Consider the following 19,292-nt stretch of genomic DNA (forward strand, 5'->3'; position numbering starts at 1 on the left):
TATGTATCTGCTGTGTTTTGGACATTTTAACTGTTTATTATTGTCCAGGCAGCACTTCCATCAGGCACTAGTTAGCTAAGTAAGCTAACATTTAGCTAGATGTGGCCTTCAGAAAGGTCCAGTTTTTCTGCCTAACTTGCAACCAGCTTGTCAGTTTCCATTTCCTACCTACCATGTGAGAGTGTGTGGGTTTGTGTGTGTGGGTACGCACTCATGTATCTACCACCTTGTCCGTTTCCATTTCCTATCCATCGTGTGTGTGTGTGTGTGTGCGCTGAACGGAGGACCTAAATACAGGAAGACTAAAAGGCATGAAGGATCCAAACCAAGTTAAATAAAAACAAAAAGAAAGCTACTAAAAGAGGCAAAAGAATAAGTTAAAACCACCAGAAGGAAAATGCAGCAGTAGGATATTGACTGACTGAATCATGAAGAACAGGGGAGAGAGATTAGTGAGATGAGTAACAGGTGGATCTAATTAACTAAATAGAAAAAGCTGATGTAGAGAAAGCTGAGGTCTGAGGGAATCTAAACAGGAACTGTTTTTCCATTGACTGTATAATTGTGTAAATTGGAATATACAAAAATAAATTCACTTCATGGAAACACAGCAATCATTAAAAAAACAACAAACAAACACGTAAACCCTAACCCTTGTGCGTGCGAGTACTGAAGCACACGTAGAGGACTATGGCAGTGATACAAGTTTTACGTGTGTGGGGTCGATTGGACCCCATTTCTATATACAAGGGTTAAGGTGAGGTGTTTTTTGGGGGCGTATCAAAATTAGTGTGTTCCGCAGAACCGCGACGGAAACACTTATTTTCGCATCACGCGAGTCGTGATCAACAATCGGACGTTACTGTTGGCAGAAAAGACGAAGACGACAACAGGAAGTGGTAGGAGGATGATTGTGTCATGTTATTTTTTAATTATTTAAAACGCGAACAAACGTATTCACGTGTGTGTTTGTTTTTTTCGACATTAGCTGAATATTGATAAGGTTTTGCTCACATTTGTAATGGAAACACAGCTATTGATCACATCCACAGAGTTGTGTGTGGGAGAGTCTCTTATCTTCCTTCATTGCTGGATGTGACCAACAAGTGCGGTTTCCCCATGCTGATGTCTTAGCATCCCTATCAGTCAACAGACGCACACTTTCTATAAAGGACGTTGTGTTCTAACGAGATAAACTGAGTCGCCGCATTTATCGTTCACTGGTCGTGAGGTTATATGTCTGACTGGTGAATGTGTTTGAAATCGTTCCTTTTTTCTCGCACTTTCAGCTGCATTTGCTGTCGTGACCGTCTCTCTTTGCTTCTCAGGTCAAGCTGCACTAATAATTATACATCTGCGGCTCCATGTACATTTAGACGTTTCATCTCATTACGTTTGCCCATAAGTTCCTGGCTCCCTCTACTATTTGTGCCTACCCTTTAACACAGTTTAACTCCCGTACTTTCTTGCTCTATATACCAGTTAAAGATGGGTGGAAGAAACCCATTTGAAGTGCAAATGCGCTCTCGCTTCTAATTTCTGTCTTATCTCGGCCATCTAAAAAGTACCTCTTCTTTCTCTTTTCTTCTTTTGTCCTCGCTCTCTATGTTCAACAAAGGTTGAGAGTAAAAACTCTAATGAAGACCTGGGAGATTTCCTTACTTATGCGTCACCATAAAGGTCTTCAGGCAAGAATTTAAAAAAAAGACAAAGTGACGTGAAAGAAATTCCAGCTCAGAATAAGCATCGTTAGTGTGATGATTAATCAACATGACAACCCTTCCTTTGCTGCAAACACATTCCATCCTATCACATGTGAAATAACAAGCAGAAGTATCCAGATTCAGGATATTATATTTTCTAAAGCGTTGATATGCTTATTACAACCTTCAGAAGCTGTAACTGTTTCACTCTCTTCAGGTCGAAGAGAGTTTTCCTGAACCTTCTGCACATTGTCATGATGTATAAAGATGATGTTGGGGGGAAAAAATGTATTTTAATCCACTAAAAGTGACAGAATATGTGTAAAAAATTAAAACCATGAAGTAAATTATTGCTATCATTTAACCACAAATTTAAATGAATTTTTGAGGGTTTTATGTGAACGTAATTGTAACTTGGTAGAAAAAGCGATATGTAGTTGTTTACATTTAGATTAAAGAATAAACAGCAGTCTCTTAATCGTTGACCATTTCGTTCTTTGCACATTTCACATGTAACAAAAAGTTATTTTCTGTTTTTCTTTTGGTGTAAACTAACTAACTTGACTCGGTAATTACACCGGGTCAGGATTGAGTGAAGGCAGCCGTTTCTGAGATGTTATCGTCCCCGTTTCTAATTAACAGGCCTTCAGACAGACAACAGCAGATTGAGTTCAGTTTCCTTTAGCTTGTTTTACTCAGACTGATAATCAGCAAACGCGTTCACTAAGATGACAGATCAATGACGCGTCTTTCTACCAAAACACCTCGGAGTTAGCTTTGCAAATCCTTCAGTGGGACCCCAGTGCTTCATTAATATAATTACTAAGAGCATTTCCAGAATATTCTCCATGAATTAATAACACACACTGTATTTTATTACACGTCTCAAATCCAAGCGTTTCATTCATTTTGACAATCAAATATTTTTATGAAATGTGAAGAACTGAATTGCAATCTTTCAAGTACTTTACTTCTAGCAAGAACAATATATAACACATTGTCAGTCAACCAAAAACCAATTAATAAAACTGATTTTCTGAAATGACAGAACGAGGTTTTCACCTCCCCTTTTACGTCACTATTAAAGCCAAAGGCAATTTCAGCTATTGAGGTGAAAGGTCAAGGCCGCACAATCAACACGAGGTGCAAGAGGAATGATTAGCAACAAACCAAACTGTTTCTGTTTTACGTTTGCTAAAATAAAAAACTTCATCACCATCCATGACATCAGAATGCTTAAACGTAAAAAAAAAAAAAATTATCTTTAGCATATAAATGAAATGAGATTGAACGTTTTCGTAACATCACTCCCAATGGAAATACAGTGAAATGCATTGGACCCGGAGTACAGCCCTGTGGTACACCCTATGGCAAAGAGGCCACAGAGGATAAATCGGACCCCCAGCTTCACGCTGAAACTCCTGGTGGAGAAAATACCCAATGATTCCCAGACATGATCCACAGAGTCAAACACAGCCGTCAGATCCAACAGAACAAACAAGATGTCATTCTCAACGCCTATAGGTGGCGACACGTTTATGCCTTGTGGATGATGGTGAAGATTAGTGACCAGGTATGATTGGAGTCGGGAATTTGATCTGTTGAACCACCTGCTCGTTTTATGGAGGAAGTGGTGATGAACAGTAGCTGCATCTTGAGCCTCGAACACCAGACACGAATGTCTCTGTAATTTATAGGAAAAACAGAGATGACCCAAGATGGTTCTGAATGATCAGTATTCATGTGTCAGTTTCCACCTGCATCATCTCAGAAAAAGAGAAAGAGTCCTCTCTCACTTCAACCTCTGGGATTCTTAGATTTGTGTCCAGAACACAAACAGTTGTTATCAAGCTGTAGCCGTTTGTCTTCACCTGAACTCTAAAGATTGAGAGCCTTAATCTTTGTATGTAGAAATGGGATCCAACCGACCCCACACACGTAAAAGTTGTATCATTTGCCATAGTCCTCTACGTTTGCCTCAGTCCTCGCACACACAAGGGTTAAGATACCCACAGCTTTAGCACTGCTCTGTGGGGATTCGTTTTGTTTTTTTATGCTCAGAATTTCCCGGATTTTTACTTCCGAGCACAACTGCTAACCACCTCTAATAGTCTGAGCAAGAAATGGCCCCACTAGATTGGCGATGGTTTTCTGGGCTCAGGCTGGAAGAAAAGAACAGTGATCCCTGCCTCTGGGGTCATTCTGAAAAGTGTGAGGGCAGACGTCAATGGAGGGACGTCAATGGAGGGAGTTCTTCCCTGGTACATACAACCTAAAATCTCACAAATTCGCAAATCTGTCAAAGTTACTTCTGGTAACTCGGTTTCAGACACTACTTTCACTTTACCAGAATCCAAGAACTCTTTTATCTCCTGAAACGAAAAACTATAAAACGACAGGAAAAGACACTGTGAGTGTAGAAATGTGTTTAGGCTTTCAGTAAGCATTAAAACATTGATGCTTGAATGTAGAAAGCTCAAGAAACTCATAAATCTAAATGAAAATGATTTTCAGATTAAACGCAGGTTTGCAGCCAAGCAATCTTGCATGTCAGCAGCTCTGTTTTCATTGGCCGTATGATTGCGTAATTTGACATTTAAAAAATAAAGTGGCTTAATGTAAACAGTGCAACTTTGAAAAATCTCGTTTTTCTGTAAAAAGTTTTGCCGCTAGGATGAGGTTGGTTTTTATTCCAGCCATACTGAATTTGGCTTATTTGGCAAAACTGTAATAGAAACACTTTTTCCCGCATCACACGTGTCACATGACCAACAACTGGATGTTGCCACTGACGGAAACCATGAAGAAGAAGACAGGAAGTAGATTAGAGGATGATGGCACAGCGTGCTTTTTAATGAATTATCGCGCAAACAAACATATTTCACGTTTGTTCTTCTATAATAGACATACTCCAATTGTGAAATCGTGTTTTTTTGAGATTATCGAAATATTGACTTAAAGTTTTGTGCACATTTGTAGCTGAAGCAGAGTTTGTGATTGGATCATTGCTGTACATTCATTATTATCCTTTTCATTCAGTTTATTTCAGATTTCCAGCTCTACGGCTGATCATTGTCCTGTGGACGACCAGCTTTAGCCAAGCTTCAGCTTTCTGGAGTCTCATCCAACACTCCAGGACTCGGTGGCAGTAGGTAACTCACTGGCTGCAGAGTGACCAGTTTGTCTGATGCATCAACAGGTTCTTCTTTGTGGTCACTGCTGAGGTCGTCCATCTTTGAAGCTGCTAAAATTCATACTATTGTAGAGGCAGAGAAACATGTTGATGATCAGTTTATAACTTTGAGGCACCTGGCTTTTTAATATCTTTCTCAATTCATGAGGGAGTTGTACTTAACATTTCCAATAGCTCAAAACTTTAGTTTTTTCTTACAAGTTTTATCTTCAGAGATGAATTTACCTCCGTTATGCCAAGGTAAAACCTAAGCCTTCATTACGTCTCCTGGCTTATTCTTGGTTTAGGATCTCTTGGTGTGATACTACCTGAAACAAACGATCCATAAATCTGAAGATTACTAAGAGATACTCAAGAAAACCTGTGCGATCACGTGAAAACGAATCAAAACAAGACTTTCCTTAAGCTCAGGAACAAAACAGAGATAGAAGACAGCACTTTTGTTCTCAGTTGACCAGAGTTTGACCAAATCTAATTGCTGTTCGCTCTCTCACAGACTTGGCCATAATGACTTTTAAAGAGATTTTCTAACAGCTACAGAAACACCATTAGTTCTCCATGCAATTTGAAGCATACACCCCCCTGATTGCTTGAGATAGAGCCATCTGAGAGATGGGCGGCTTGGCTCCTCTGTGATCGTCTGTCGAGCTTTAGTGCTGCCTCTCGCGTTCAGCTTCATCTCTGCGGGATTCTCTGTAGATTCAGGTTGCTTTTCTCTTCATGTTTTTTATTTCTTTCTGGCAGCCAGTGTGCCACAAAGCTGACTAATGGATTGATGGTTGTGTGGATAATGGTGACTTTGCACAAGTTTATGTCTCACTTAGCGTCCCTCGGTGTCCTGTGTGCAGGAATAAAGAAACAGAAGCTCTGGAAGAGTTTCTGAAACAAACATAAAAATAAACAGCTAGTTTATCTTGGAATATTCTGAGATGTGCTGGTTTTACTTGATCCGATATCCCTGAGAAGTCGTGCCATTTAAAATTTTTATTGCACAAACGGATGTGAGTTAGTTATCAATCCTGTAACACAAGAAGTGATCAACCGTGTTCATATTTTTCATTGAAAAGTAGCTGGAGCTCAGAATGTTTCATAGAGAGGATCTGTGAAAATGCATATTTACCTTCTACTACATATTCTCAAGTAGATTTAGGTCTGGACTTTGACTGGACCATTCTAAGACATTTATAACTTTGATGTAAATCTCTCAAACTCTTTGAGGGCTCTTTTAGATGTTTGGTGTCTTCTAAAAATGGTCCAACCAAGGACCGTGTTTGCAAATTATCCTGTGACTAGAAAAAAAATTGTTCAAAACAATGTTTTACCATGTGACATCGTTTACTGTACTTGGTGAAATAAACTTGAATTGAATGTGTGAATCAAATGGATGAATTATGGCTGGGTCTGACTGATCTGTTTGACTCTATAGCTGCGTTTCCATCACAAATATGCACCAAACTTTGTCAATATTCTGCTAATGTTGAAAAAAAAAATAATTTTACAATTTAGGTGTTTCCGTTAAAACAGAAATGCAATTAAAAACACTTAAATAAGTTTAGCACGATAAGTCATTAACAACTTGCCACGCCAGGATCCTCTGACTACTTCCTGTTGTTGTCTTCTTCGTGGTTTGCGCCAGCAGTAGCATCTGGTTGTTGATCTTGTGACTTGTGCGATTAAAAAAAAAAGTGTTTCCATTGCAGTATTGCAAAATAAACCAAATTTGGTGTGTTTCCATTGAGCAAATTTATTTTCAAACGTCAAATTGCTCAATTTTACGGTAATTGAAAATGCGGCTTGTGTTGCCCTGTGATGGACTGCTTCCATGTAGTACCCTGAGGCTGGAGGGGGTATGAATACTTTAGAGATTAGCTGTATGTTAAGCTTGTCTGGTTTCTCTTTTTTTTTTCTTTTTCTGCTCGGTATTTATCTCTGACAAAAAAAAAAAAAAGCCCTCGTTACCAAGAACAACATCCCCACTTGAGACGGAAATAACATGAAACGCGGTGGAAATTGGGAAGTAATTGCGCAGCTGGTCTCATGTTTTCAGACCAAACTAATCAGGCCATACCTCAGCAAGTGAGTACATTGCATGTTATTTTCAATAACAACAACAACAACAAAAAAAAGAAAAACGAAGAGGAGGAGGAGAAAGAGACATGGAAAGAGAGAGGGACCAGACTTTGTCAAGTGCTGATTGGTGAACGGGGTCCAGGTGTACTGGAGATGAGGGGAAGAGGGACCATCTGCTCACCCAGACAGCGCACGCCAAATACGACATGTTCATTATGATTCACAGGCACACAGGAATGCTTCCTGTGCTTCGGTTGGGCCTGGAGCGACGTACATCCATATGCAGTGAGCTGACCGTTGACTACTGCAGTTGGTGTGTGTGTGTGTGTGTGTGTGTGTGTGTGTGTGTGTGTGTGTGTGTGTGTGTGTGTGTGTGTGTGAGAGACATACTCTCATGGTATGTTTGTCCACACAGCTGACTGCATCTCTCCATGGCTGCCAGGGATGTGACTAATCCTTTCTTTCCTGTTCTGGTTGGCATCGTTTAAAATTACTTGCAGCGTTCCGAAACCTTCTTATTGTGTATTACGTAGTTTATTTATTTTTTCGAACTCAAATTTCCAGATTAAGATTGAGTCTGGTTAAGATTATTTGTAGGATTATTTCAGTAACAAGGCAGTTCAAAGTGCTTTACATGAATTAGAAGTAAATACAAACAAAAACACAAAAACAAAAATGTAAAAGTATAGGGCTACATATTGGTTCCCCATGTTTAATAAGAATAATAGTCTGTAATTTATAAACTAGTAGGGGTTTCTCTGAATTCTTAATCTGATAAAATGAGTATTTTCTCTAGATAAACTAATAGGAGTTTCTTTTTTATTCTAAGTTTGTAATAATTCCTGCTCTGGGTTTAGTGAAGAATATAAACTAAATGTTCAAGAGTAATCATTATAAAATATTTCAGTAAAAAGTACAATTAATCAGTGTATCAGTATTAACTAAAGGCTACTTTAATCAAATGGGTTTTTAATCTGGATTTAAATTCAAAAGCATCAAAAGAAAACCTGACTATGAATTTATGGCATCTATTCCTACTGTGGAAACATTTTAAATATGACGGCTGCAAAATGGAGGGAAATGAAGGATAGATACAATGTAAAAAGATATAAAATCTGCCTTTTTACGCCATATGTGTGATGAGTCTGTCCATATAATAGATGAATTTGACTTTCTGAGATGACTTTAAGCTCTATATATCATAATTTTTTTACTGATGTATCCAGGAAGTTGCTTCAGTCAAATTCCTCACTTTTTCAGACTCGTTGGGATCCAACTCTTCAGTAGAGCCGCGTTAATGCAGAAATGACAGAATGTCAAATTATTCTACCATCCGTGTGAAATCTGCCTGAAGGGTCCAGATGTAATGTTCACGTTTACATACGTGTGACAAAGAAATCGTTTTCTTTAATGATTTTCCGAGAGAGATTTAAAATCTGCTCACAGCTCAAAAATTAACGTGCGTAACTCAGGAAAAGACACAGCTGAGCGATATTGTAATATGAACCTGCTGGAAAAAAAGGATTATTCTTGATGAACAGCTGTAATATTGTCACATGTGGAGATTATTATGGTTTAACTGAAACATCTCGTCTGTATTCTGATGTTACCTTTAACCTGCCACCAGATCGTATGCAGTTTCCTCTAATATAGTTTCTATCAGCTTATCTTTATTGTATTTTGGCAAATAGACTCTGCTCTGTGCTTCAAATTTCATTACACCAAACTGTTTTCATCTGAAAGCTTACAGGAATGCGTCTCCTGACCACGTCTCATCTCTTTGGTCCTTCACAGTGAATACGATATAAACAACATGCTAGGTACTTTTTAAGCCTCAAGGACACTTTTGAAAAGCACAGCTGCAAGTCTTGTAATTATTTTTTTTAATAAGGGATTAAAATCCCCTGCAGAAGATAAAGCTTTTACAATTAAAGCTAATTGATTTTAAAATTTATCTTGTAATTTTAAGGAAGTCATTTGTTACCAGCCAAGTTTATATGATGGCATCATACATGTTTAATTGGTGCTAAATAACAGCAATTATCCAGATTTGTTTTTGAGGATGACTATTAATAAAAAGTCTGATCTGGTCATGCGATTCTTTTTTATAATGGTCCACATAACTGTGTGAATTAGGAAAAAATAATGCTTCTTTTCGTACCAGATATTACAAAGGATATAGAAATGATCAGAATCTGTGTCCATCATTCAACTCTAGTACTGGAACCACAGCTTCAATTTGTGGAACCATTAAAAACAAAAACACTTGTCATAGTTTTCAATCGCAGTATTTTTTTTTCTGCCCTTCATTTACAATAGCTCTGAGTGAAAACAGATTGGGTCACAGCGCCCCCTGTCTGTCGTGTCTGAGCCTGTCTGCACGCCGGCTCAGAAAGCAGCTGAAACGTTGCCTTTACATGTTAAGACATTCAGAGTAAAGTTGCTGAGTTTGTGAAGCAGCAGAGCAACTTCTTCTGTAAGTTATAGCTGCACATAACAAAGCTAACTATCAACTATCACTGATGAAATCTAGTTTGTGTTTTCGCGCAGCATTGATTTCTAGAGAAGTATCTGGGACGCAGTGTGGAATAGTCTTTATTTAATCGGGTCGGCATCAGGTGGAAAAATCTGGATTACATAATACATGTTTTTCTTCTTGTATTTTCTCTTACAGCAGAAGGAAGATGTAACAATAACAAGATTTAACACGCAGTATGTTCAGATTTTATCACTGACACCAAATGCACAACTCACGGCTTGAAGCAAATTGCTCATAGTTCTACTCAGTTTTTTTTCCCTCCTTCTTGAGCTAATATCTCTCTTGAGCTTTTTAATCTGTCAGTCATTGCTCACCTCCATGCTGTGTAGCTCATACTCACCCTGCCTGACTCGATTGGACACCTTTGGGGGTAATAATGAATTGGTTCTGTCTGTCAGCGCTATTTTTGTAGGTGAATATATCTGCTCAGCCTCTTTTTCTCCCTGTCGTGTTTTTATTCTCCTGAAGTCAATTTAAGACTGATCAAATAACGATTTGATACGCTAAAGCTGCTATTTCATAACATTTATAATAAAAAACATGAGTCCAAACAAAAACAAAAGAAGGGGATTATATCATGTGTATGGAGCTAAATTAGGGCCATATAGTTTGCTTAAATTCTTTTTGAAACTGAGCAAAGTGTAAAACTGAAAAACGATTTGAGACTGAAAAAACTTTTGAAATAAATAATTTTAAACTTCATAGTGTTATGCTAGATCAAATCCCCTTTTTTTCTCTTCAAAATTCCAGTATTGTCTGGTAATGCTCTCAAGTTATCAGAAAGTTGAACAAACATCCCTTTCATTTTCAGTTTCAAGCATCTGGCATGCTGAGTTGAGTGAATCTTCACATCATAGCAAAAGATTACACAATGTTTTCGTTGGGTCGTTGTGATAGCCTGGCCATTGCTTTGCTACACCTCGCCTGATTCTCATCTCCCTTCAGTGCTCCGTCTGAAATTTATCCCATTGAGCTCGATTTCTCAGGATGCATTTCATCAATCAGCGAACAGAAGGAAGAGTTGTGAACGATGGCATTGAGTTTCCTCTGCAGTTTTGAACTGTAGTATGGTTTTTGGTTTGGCAACAGCAGCTGAAAAAGTGAACAAAACCATTCGGTCCTCTAAATATTTAGCAATTAAAAACAGACTGCTTAAGACATTTTATTACTGGCTAAGATGACAAGGCTATGCACCCCACCGGTTGTTTATGGCAACAGTAAGCTTACTAGTGTTGCTTCCTTCATGACCATGCTAGAGCATTTCATACGTCACAGCCAAACGTTAGCTTTTGGGTAAAATTAGATCCATCTTCGACTAAGTTCATGCTTCCAGGAAGCAATCACTTCTCAACAGTTGAGTGTTCAGACCTTCTTTACCAAGCAAAGTGTAGAACAAGGAGCTTTTTTTTTGGTAATAAGCAGTCATCCACATGTGAACGTGGCATGAAGTGGTTATTAAATTATGTTTGTCCCAATGTCCAATGGGTAGTAAGATGATAGTGGAGTGCTATTCTTCTTGGCTGTACTCTCTTTTTGCAACATTGACATGAAAGACACATTTACAATAATGTGATGGGATCTTACAATTTTAATTAAACACTTCTGTGGATTTCGTACCTTATATCCATTGGGAGCTTGTGGAAAACCCTCAAATGGAGCGAAGGATGATAAACAAGCACCGAACTTTATCTTTGACGAAGTAACTCGGTGACGGCTTGATGTGCTAATTGATGGTTTCCAATTCTGACTTCCTCAGCACCACCGTTTAGCACCTCACCACAACTCACCTTCCCTCTGTGGATATTACTTGAACCAACCAACCCCCCGACGCGCGCGCACACACACACACACACACACACCCACACACCTCCCTTTGGAATCTGCCTGGACACATTTCTTTGGATAATTGCCAAATTCGTGTCACATAGCTGCTCTGAACTTTCACAGAGCTGTCGCTGCCAAACTCCACTTAGCGTCTAATAAATTATACATCATGTGGGAGGGAGGGAGCGAGGACGAGAGGGAGGACTGTGTGTTTGTAGATCATTAAATCCTCCGATGTCTCGGGCGTTCAACAAGTCTTTAGAAATGGGTGACAAGCCAAGAAAGCAATATGAAATGAGAGGAGGAAGAACATTTGCATGGTATGGCGAGTTGAGTTAAATGACACTAATTTCTTGTGTAACATGGGGTGTGAGACAGGCGAAAACTTGTTAGAATCCTCTGCCTATCGACTCCATGTCTGTCATTCATTCAAATTCATCTGGGCTGACAGGGAAAGCAGCATGACACAGAGCATCTGTGACACAACGCAGCATCCGCTGGCTGCAGGATGCTGCATTAATACTTTTCACTCCAGTGAAAACCTGAGAACAATTTCAGCTGTTTCTGAAATTGTTGGGCTTTCTGGATGTTGCATAACCAAGTTTAAGATTCAATAAGATGAATTGGTGTTTTCATAATGGGTTAAAAGTGCTAACTGGGAACAGAAAGGACTAGCTAGCAGACCAGTTGCTAGTTAGCTGCTTTATAACTGATATAAATGATAACGCAGCAGTTATTTATTATTTGAAGGTTTTCTGATCAACAGTGATGACTTGATTAAAGTCCTGCGAGGCACAAGCTGTTGCCAACTTCAGATTTGCATATAGTACTTTAAACATTATTTTTCTGATGAACAAATATGAACTGTGAATATGGAGTGATGTAGTCTCATCAGACCTGTGCTCATATTCATGGTATTTTTTACCTTTGCTGCGCCGAAACATTTTGCAGTTTTTACAGTTTTTACCAAAGCATCGTGTCAGGTAAGAGCTCCTCAGGGTCTTTGTGGTTCTTCAGATATAATTTAACAAATGGGAATAACAACTTGCCTCCAAACATTTCATTCCTGGAAAAAGAAACGTTTTTCTTCTGCATGTAAAAAGCATAGTGAACTAGTCAGACGGTACCTAGTTGTGTCTTAAATTTATGTTTTTATAAAATATAAGTTCTTGTAGGAGTTTCCTGTCAGGCAAAAGTTTCAGTCACACACAAATATCTTCATTGACTCGTTCTGTGACTTGAGGTGGTTGAATCTACTGGCAGCTAGCATAAACTGCTAGCTAGCAGGACTAGCTAGCTTTTTTTTTTTTGCTATGCTTGCTTGTAATACAGCAAGTTCCCACAACCATCCTCTACGTTTATAGTTTTTTAAATCTTAAATTTCATTCATGGTGGCATTAAAAAAGGTCTAATAATGTCTTAAATGTGACTTGCTGAAGCTAGCAGACGCCCAATGCCACCTCCACTGGTCTTTTTAGTTTTCTGCTCCATCTTCTTGGAACCAGTTACAGAAATACATAAACCTAAAGGTGCTGTTGTAGCTAAATATTTTAAGAGCTGTTCTTACTGATTTTGAGAAGGAATCATCTATTTGTAAATGTTTTAACTGTAGAATCTGTTAATTTATTTATGACGCCATTAGCTTTTTCACTTTTGCTGTGAATATTCTGTAACTGCTGTGTGTTTCTGCTAGTCTTATCCAGGATTCTCTTATAATCTCAATGAGATTTTCCTGGTGGAATAATGGTTAGTAAAAATAATAAAGCAGCTCTATGTGGAAAAGTAATAATTAAAAAGAGTAAATAAATTAAATGGAAGTAGAATCTGATCATGTGTAAAGAGAATTTGTCATATTTTGAGACACATGTCTGACGGATGTGCGTCATGGTAGAAACCCAGGAGACCAGAAGGAAAGTTGAACAAGTTTCCTAAACCCAAAGTTTCTGGTCCAGGGTGTTTCTTTAAGTCTGGCCGGAGGGCCGCTGCGAGGACGAGGAGAGGCGACTAATGTAGCTTGACTGGAAAACATTGTGAAATTCCTCCCATTACCAAGACACAAGTTGATGTGGAGGAATGAGTCCAGGAAGTGCTGGTCTGTTTTGTGAGGTGAATCCAGGTAGGAGGGCTTCCTGCTGGGGTAAACAGGAAGCATGAGAGAACTTTCTAGAAGGTGTGCACCTGTGTTTGGATGATTAAATATTAATTTAACGTTTTTTCCCCATCGCCACAACTTTGCTACCTCATTTTCCTACATACTGAGACTTTCAGTGGTGATAACCTGGCTTATGGATGGTCGCAATACTGCTGCATAATTCATGTGCTTTCCTGAGCAGATGAAAAGATGATGTCATCAGTAGAAACAAGTGTTGGGTTATTTTCTGACGCTGTTTGATACTTACATCTGCAGAGATCAATACAGATTTATATCAGGCGCATTAATTTCCAGCTTTTTATTGCCAAACTCCTTCCTGTGTTGCATGCAAAAGAAAGAAAATAAAAACCCGTTTTAGTGTGTGTAACAGGATGTCCAACACATCCACAAGCATGGAGAGATGTTCTGAAACTGACTGACGATTGATCGGTTATTTTATCCAACAGATTTCAGCTTAGGTCACTGAGCAAACACCCGAGGAGCAAAGATATGATAAAACCCACATTGGAGAACTCAAGCGTGAGGAAATAAGTAAACGTGTTCCAGTTTCACATGCAGGTCAGTGAGAATTCAGTCTTTGTTTTGGTTCTGGAAATGGGAAAAGTTTTACATTTTTTCCCCATTAGCTCGCTAACAGACATTGGCAAGCTAATGTCTTTTAACTTATGTTTTATGATATAATCTTACATATTTAGATTTACATCAACATCAAGTTGATATAGATGAAAGTATGATGCACATTTTTTCTTAATTGTTTACAAAAATGTGCTGGTGTTGACAGGCCAAAGGCTGAATAAATAAATCATAGTCCCATCATTTCCCAACAGAGTTTGGGACACTCAGACTTATAACTCCAATGAATTTATTTGCTGTTCCTTGTTCTCTGTCACCACTGCCCCACTTTCAGCTGTGATGCGTTTGAGGGTTTTCTTGGATCTACGTCCCGTTTCAAGTCGCCCCACAGCATCTCAGTGAGATCAAGATCCGGGCTTTGAGTCCGACGTAGCACTTTTCATTTCTTAGTTGTCAGCTTCTCCTCAGTGGATTTACTGTTGTGTTTTGGGTCACTGTCACGCCGCAGGGTCCAGTTCTGCTTCGGATCACATTCTTCTCACACAGCCTCACATTTTCTTTATGTACCATTGTCCCATTCGTGGTCAACTCTGTGATTCTGTGGGCTGCCCACGTCTTCCTGGATCAAAGAATCACGACACCAAGGCACGTCCACATGTACTGGTAACAGCTGGGATGCGGTTGATTCTTTGACTTAATGCAAGATGTGTTTTCTCTTCTCGTTTCCAAATAATTCAGCTTTAGACTCATCTGATTCTGTTCCTGAAGTTCTGGTCTTTGTCTAGGTTCTCATTTGGGAAACTTGAGCCCGGTTCACACGGTAAGATTTAAAAATTGTCAGCCGGCTTTCAAAATCTGAGACGCAGCACACATGACGATTAAAATTTTTTGGCTGTAACAGGTTTGGTTGTTCACAAACCGATTCCACTCATTTAAATGTCAGACTGGAAATCTTTACCCTGAACAGGAGATCAGGGTAAACAAATATGGCCGACAAGGAGGAAGCAATGATGAAAGTTTGTGGACGATATTTAATCCACCAGACTTTGTGATACGCCACGGCCGTTGTTTAGTCTTCTGTGAATTTTGGATTTCCCTCCATATTTCCATCACCTCTGTTTCTGATTGGCCGCCTTTGTCTGTGGTTGCAGAACATGCCAAACGCTGCAATATTGGGCCAAGACAATCTAACATGTTGAACATTCCTGATTTTAGATTGCAGTGACCAGATCAGAGCTCTGGCAGGAATATCTCTGGAGATTATCTCACGAGTCATCCCGGGGGGACCTTAAAATTGTTGGAAATTGGAACAAAAATCACTAAAAAAATCTTTCCATTTGAACTACACATTAATTTATGACTTCTTTCAGTCCTTAGAAAACTGCTACAAATTTGTATCCTATGTTTTTTTTACATTAAGATTTGGATGAGTGTATTCACTGCATCAGTACTCCACAACTACTAGCCTAAATTACCTTTTCCTGTAGAACAACTTCAGGTTGATGCATCTGTATGAGCAGAGGGACTTTTTTTTTGATGGCAACAGTAAATGTGCATTTCAGCCTGTTATCCATCAGGATTCGTGACGAGAAGACAGACACCGCAGCTGCAAACGCCACCTTTGAGTTCTGCCTCATTTTTGCCTCGAGCTGAAAGAAAACAATATATATATATATATATATATATATATATATATATATATATATTTTTTTTTTTTTTATTTATTTATTTTATTTTGTGGTTCTGTGTAAGAGATTTCTCTAATGTGTGATGCTCAGTAAGCACTACTGAGTAATCAGAGAACTGGTAATGGATCACGGTGGGAGAAAGGTAAAATTGCAAAACGTTTATGACATGATTGAGACGCCGTAGAGCTTCGCTGGCCGACAAGTCGTGAACCGAGGCTATTAAGCTCTGCTTTCGTCAATGCGAAGCAAATCCCAGAGGAAAATCTGAGAGATCAGGAAACTCTTAAAAACTACACTACTGACCGGATGGACTAAGTTAATAGCTGTTTGTGTGTTGTAGTGTGGAAACAACACATTTGAACCTCCTCTGACGCCTCAAATGGACGTTCAGCAAGAAAAAGGCAAGACGTACACCCCATCTGGACCTGAAGCACCGCTTTGATGTTAAGCATAGCGGCAAGGATCACCAGGTGTCAGATTTGACAGGTTTATTTCCCTTTTCCACCAATTAATTGCCCACAGTCTGATTTCAACATAAGGGTTAGATAAAGAAACTCGTATTGCTTTTTCTTCTTCTTTTTTTTTTTTTTTTCTTTTGGGAAAAAGATTATGAGATGATGCAACTCTTGGTTGTTATGGGAGAGATACAGCGTCATAACGGATATCTTTTCATTCTGTGATGCCTCTGTTTTCTCAGTGGGAGTAACCTATATGCACTCTTCCTCCGCAGCGACATGCCACAGTGTCATTAATAATTCAGTGCAGAGCCATGAGCAGTTTAACAATAACCAGGCTCTCTTTCTCAGCACAAGGCTTTTCTCACCAGGCACAGAGTAGCTGGGCAGAGTTAAGTGCACACAGCAAACAAATGACCAAAATAGAAGTTTGGCAAGCTGACGCAGTACAAAAACAGAACTTCCACTGTGAAACATGGCGGTGGCAGTGTCATGGTGCGGGGTTGCTTTTCTTCCTTGTGCACAGGGAAGATGATCACAATTGGAGTTGAGTTTGGATTTATTGGCCCGACTCGAAGTATTTGTTTTCTGTGATAGTTGAGTTCAATCCTTCAATACATAGAGAACAGAGAAAACCAAACGAAGGCATGATGCAAAGTCGTGTTAATTACTTATCATCAGCAGGAGCAGGTAGTTTAACCTGTTGAGGAAATATTCAAAGCATTTACTCAACAGAAAGTTAATCAGGCCGTAACAAGCACAGCGCTCTCGAACGCATCTCCATTTGAGCAGCGGCGGATCGGATCCTGTGAATCACATCCCGGATGATTTGCACCTGACTCAAACAACAAACGACAAAATGGAGCTGGAAGACGTTGAACAAAAGCAAAAACGGGAGAAGTTACACTGCTTACTTAAATGGTGGTCTAAAAACAAAAGCAGTAAAATCTTAATTAATATGTCAGGTTTACTTCAGGCTGACTGTAATTAAAGTTAACTAGTCGGATCGGGCCGGGTCTTTTAGGATTGGCCCGATCTAAACTCTTAAGTTGGAGAAAGTTTCCTCATCAGCTGAGATCAAAACTAAACTTTAGCAAAATAACGGTCTCTACCTGCATCTAACCGGCTTTCTTGCACATATTTTCGGGTAACGGATTCCAACAGTGAAGCATGGTGGTGGTAGCATCATGGTGTGGGGATGCTTCATTCAATGAGGACAGAAAATCTTTTAAAAGCTTATAAAGGAAGATCCCAGGGCTAAAAACACAACCATTCTGGAGGAAAGCCAGTTAGATGTTGGTAGAGAGAAACTCAAAACGATTTTCCACCATAATTGCTGCTTTCCATTCCTGCACAGGCACCAAGTCAGGACTAAGAAATGACGATTTTAATCGCTGCGCAGCCACCTGAAGACCAGGTTCTCCTCACCAAAGCTTTTACTTATTTTTGACTAAGCTTGTCCTTCCCTCAAAAAGCTTTTTAATTGCCTCAAGTTAAGAAACGTGGCTGCCCTTAATGAGCACTCATCAACTTAATTGGATGCTAAATATCTGCGCAGAGTTAACATAGCAGCTGACTGCACGGATACGGATGAACACTCAGGAGGACGCGCCGTTCCAGTCAAACGCTAATTTTCACAACAAGCTTGCCTGCTGAATCATTGGGGGGGGTTTTTGAGGGAAGTTTGGTAGTTAATCTGGAAGTAAAGTCACGCTGACCGATAAGCAGCTGTGGACGTTTTTCTTCTTTTTTTTTTTTTTTTACTGGTTTGTGGTGGGATCCACAGAGAAAGACGCTCACTTGGTGGACCTACTTATATAAAATGAGACTCTGTTTTATTCAGGCTGCAGCCCGGGAACAGACAAGCTCATGTCCCCCGACGTGAAAATTGATGCTGTTATACAACAAGCGAAGAGGAGAAGTTGCCGGAGATCATGACACACGGCAGCGGTTTGCATGGATGTGGCCCTGGGCAAGAAAGGCAGCAAACATCAAAATAAAATCCAGCAACAGTTCCAGGATCTGTTAGCTCAACTAAATTTTATGAAATGTGAAGCTAATCTATTAGGAAACCTATCGATTTTTATGACAAACTAGAAAGTTTTTGCAAAGAAACCGTATTGAGTTTATGAAATGACCCTTTACATTCAATAAATGGACCTGTATGTATGCATGGTTATCACTTTATTTCAGGAACTTTATCACTAAATGAAACACTTTGTAAAACATGCATTCATCAAAGGAAAAAACATCTTTGGAGCCCCCAAATTGTGGCCCTGGGCTACTGCCCCTTTATGCCTTTTCCAAAGTGTGGCTAACAATTTGGACTGTAACTGGAACCTGGTGCTTCAGTCATATGAGACAAGCTGTGAGGTTTTTGGTTGGTTTGGCAGGAAGCAAAAGATAAACATTCTGTTAACTGTTAAACATGGCGGAAGACCTGTGATGCTGTGGGTCTGATTCTTTTCCAAAAGCCCCGGAAACCAAATTAAAGTTCATGGTAACTTGGACCCTTTGAAGATTTGAAATAAATACTCAGTAGATTAGTAAAGTGTTATTATTTAGCTTTGGTAGTGCATATATTCCATAACGCATTAAAATACCTGCTTAAAATAAATAATTTAGCCTTTGAGTAACTATTTTTTTCACTCTAAGGCAAATTACAGACCAAATGTTGGATCTCTTGGGTAAAAAGTTACCAAATGGATATAGAAGGACATTCTGAAACTGGCTTAAGCATCAAAGTAAAAGTTGTCCAAAACGTGAAGTTTCCAAGCAAAAATTTCAGAAGTTACTTCAATACTGGGGAAAGAAAAACCCTCAGCTGCTTCAGATCAAAATCAACAGTGACTGGAAAACCAAACAGACACCCACATGGCCAGAGGGATTAACGGAGCCTCCTCTAGACTAACACTGCAGGTCTCCCAGTCCAACTCAAACACCCCTGATTCTGAATCCACAAACACAGAGGAGCTGTGTGTCTAGGAGAACATCACTGTTTATTCTTCAAACCGGGCCTGTAAAAAAATAAATAAAAAACGGAGCCTCGTTCTCATGGCATCAAAGGCTTCGGTACGGAACCAGCTTACTTATTA

General features: G+C 39.3%; 1 long non-coding RNA gene across 1 annotated transcript; it reads left to right on the forward strand.

The window, feature by feature from the left end:
* Nucleotides 1-789: 789 nt before the first annotated feature.
* LOC106957478 (uncharacterized) lies at nt 790-18,364 on the forward strand. The gene is made up of 3 exons (XR_001426954.1): nt 790-899; nt 4,743-4,851; nt 18,041-18,364. It is a non-coding gene; the product is annotated as an uncharacterized LOC106957478 (long non-coding RNA).
* Nucleotides 18,365-19,292: the final 928 nt, after the last annotated feature.

The sequence above is a fragment of the Poecilia latipinna genome, unplaced genomic scaffold (assembly GCF_001443285.1).
Source record: "Poecilia latipinna isolate Pla-1442-1.1 unplaced genomic scaffold, P_latipinna-1.0 Scaffold907, whole genome shotgun sequence".
Taxonomy (NCBI): domain Eukaryota; kingdom Metazoa; phylum Chordata; class Actinopteri; order Cyprinodontiformes; family Poeciliidae; genus Poecilia; species Poecilia latipinna.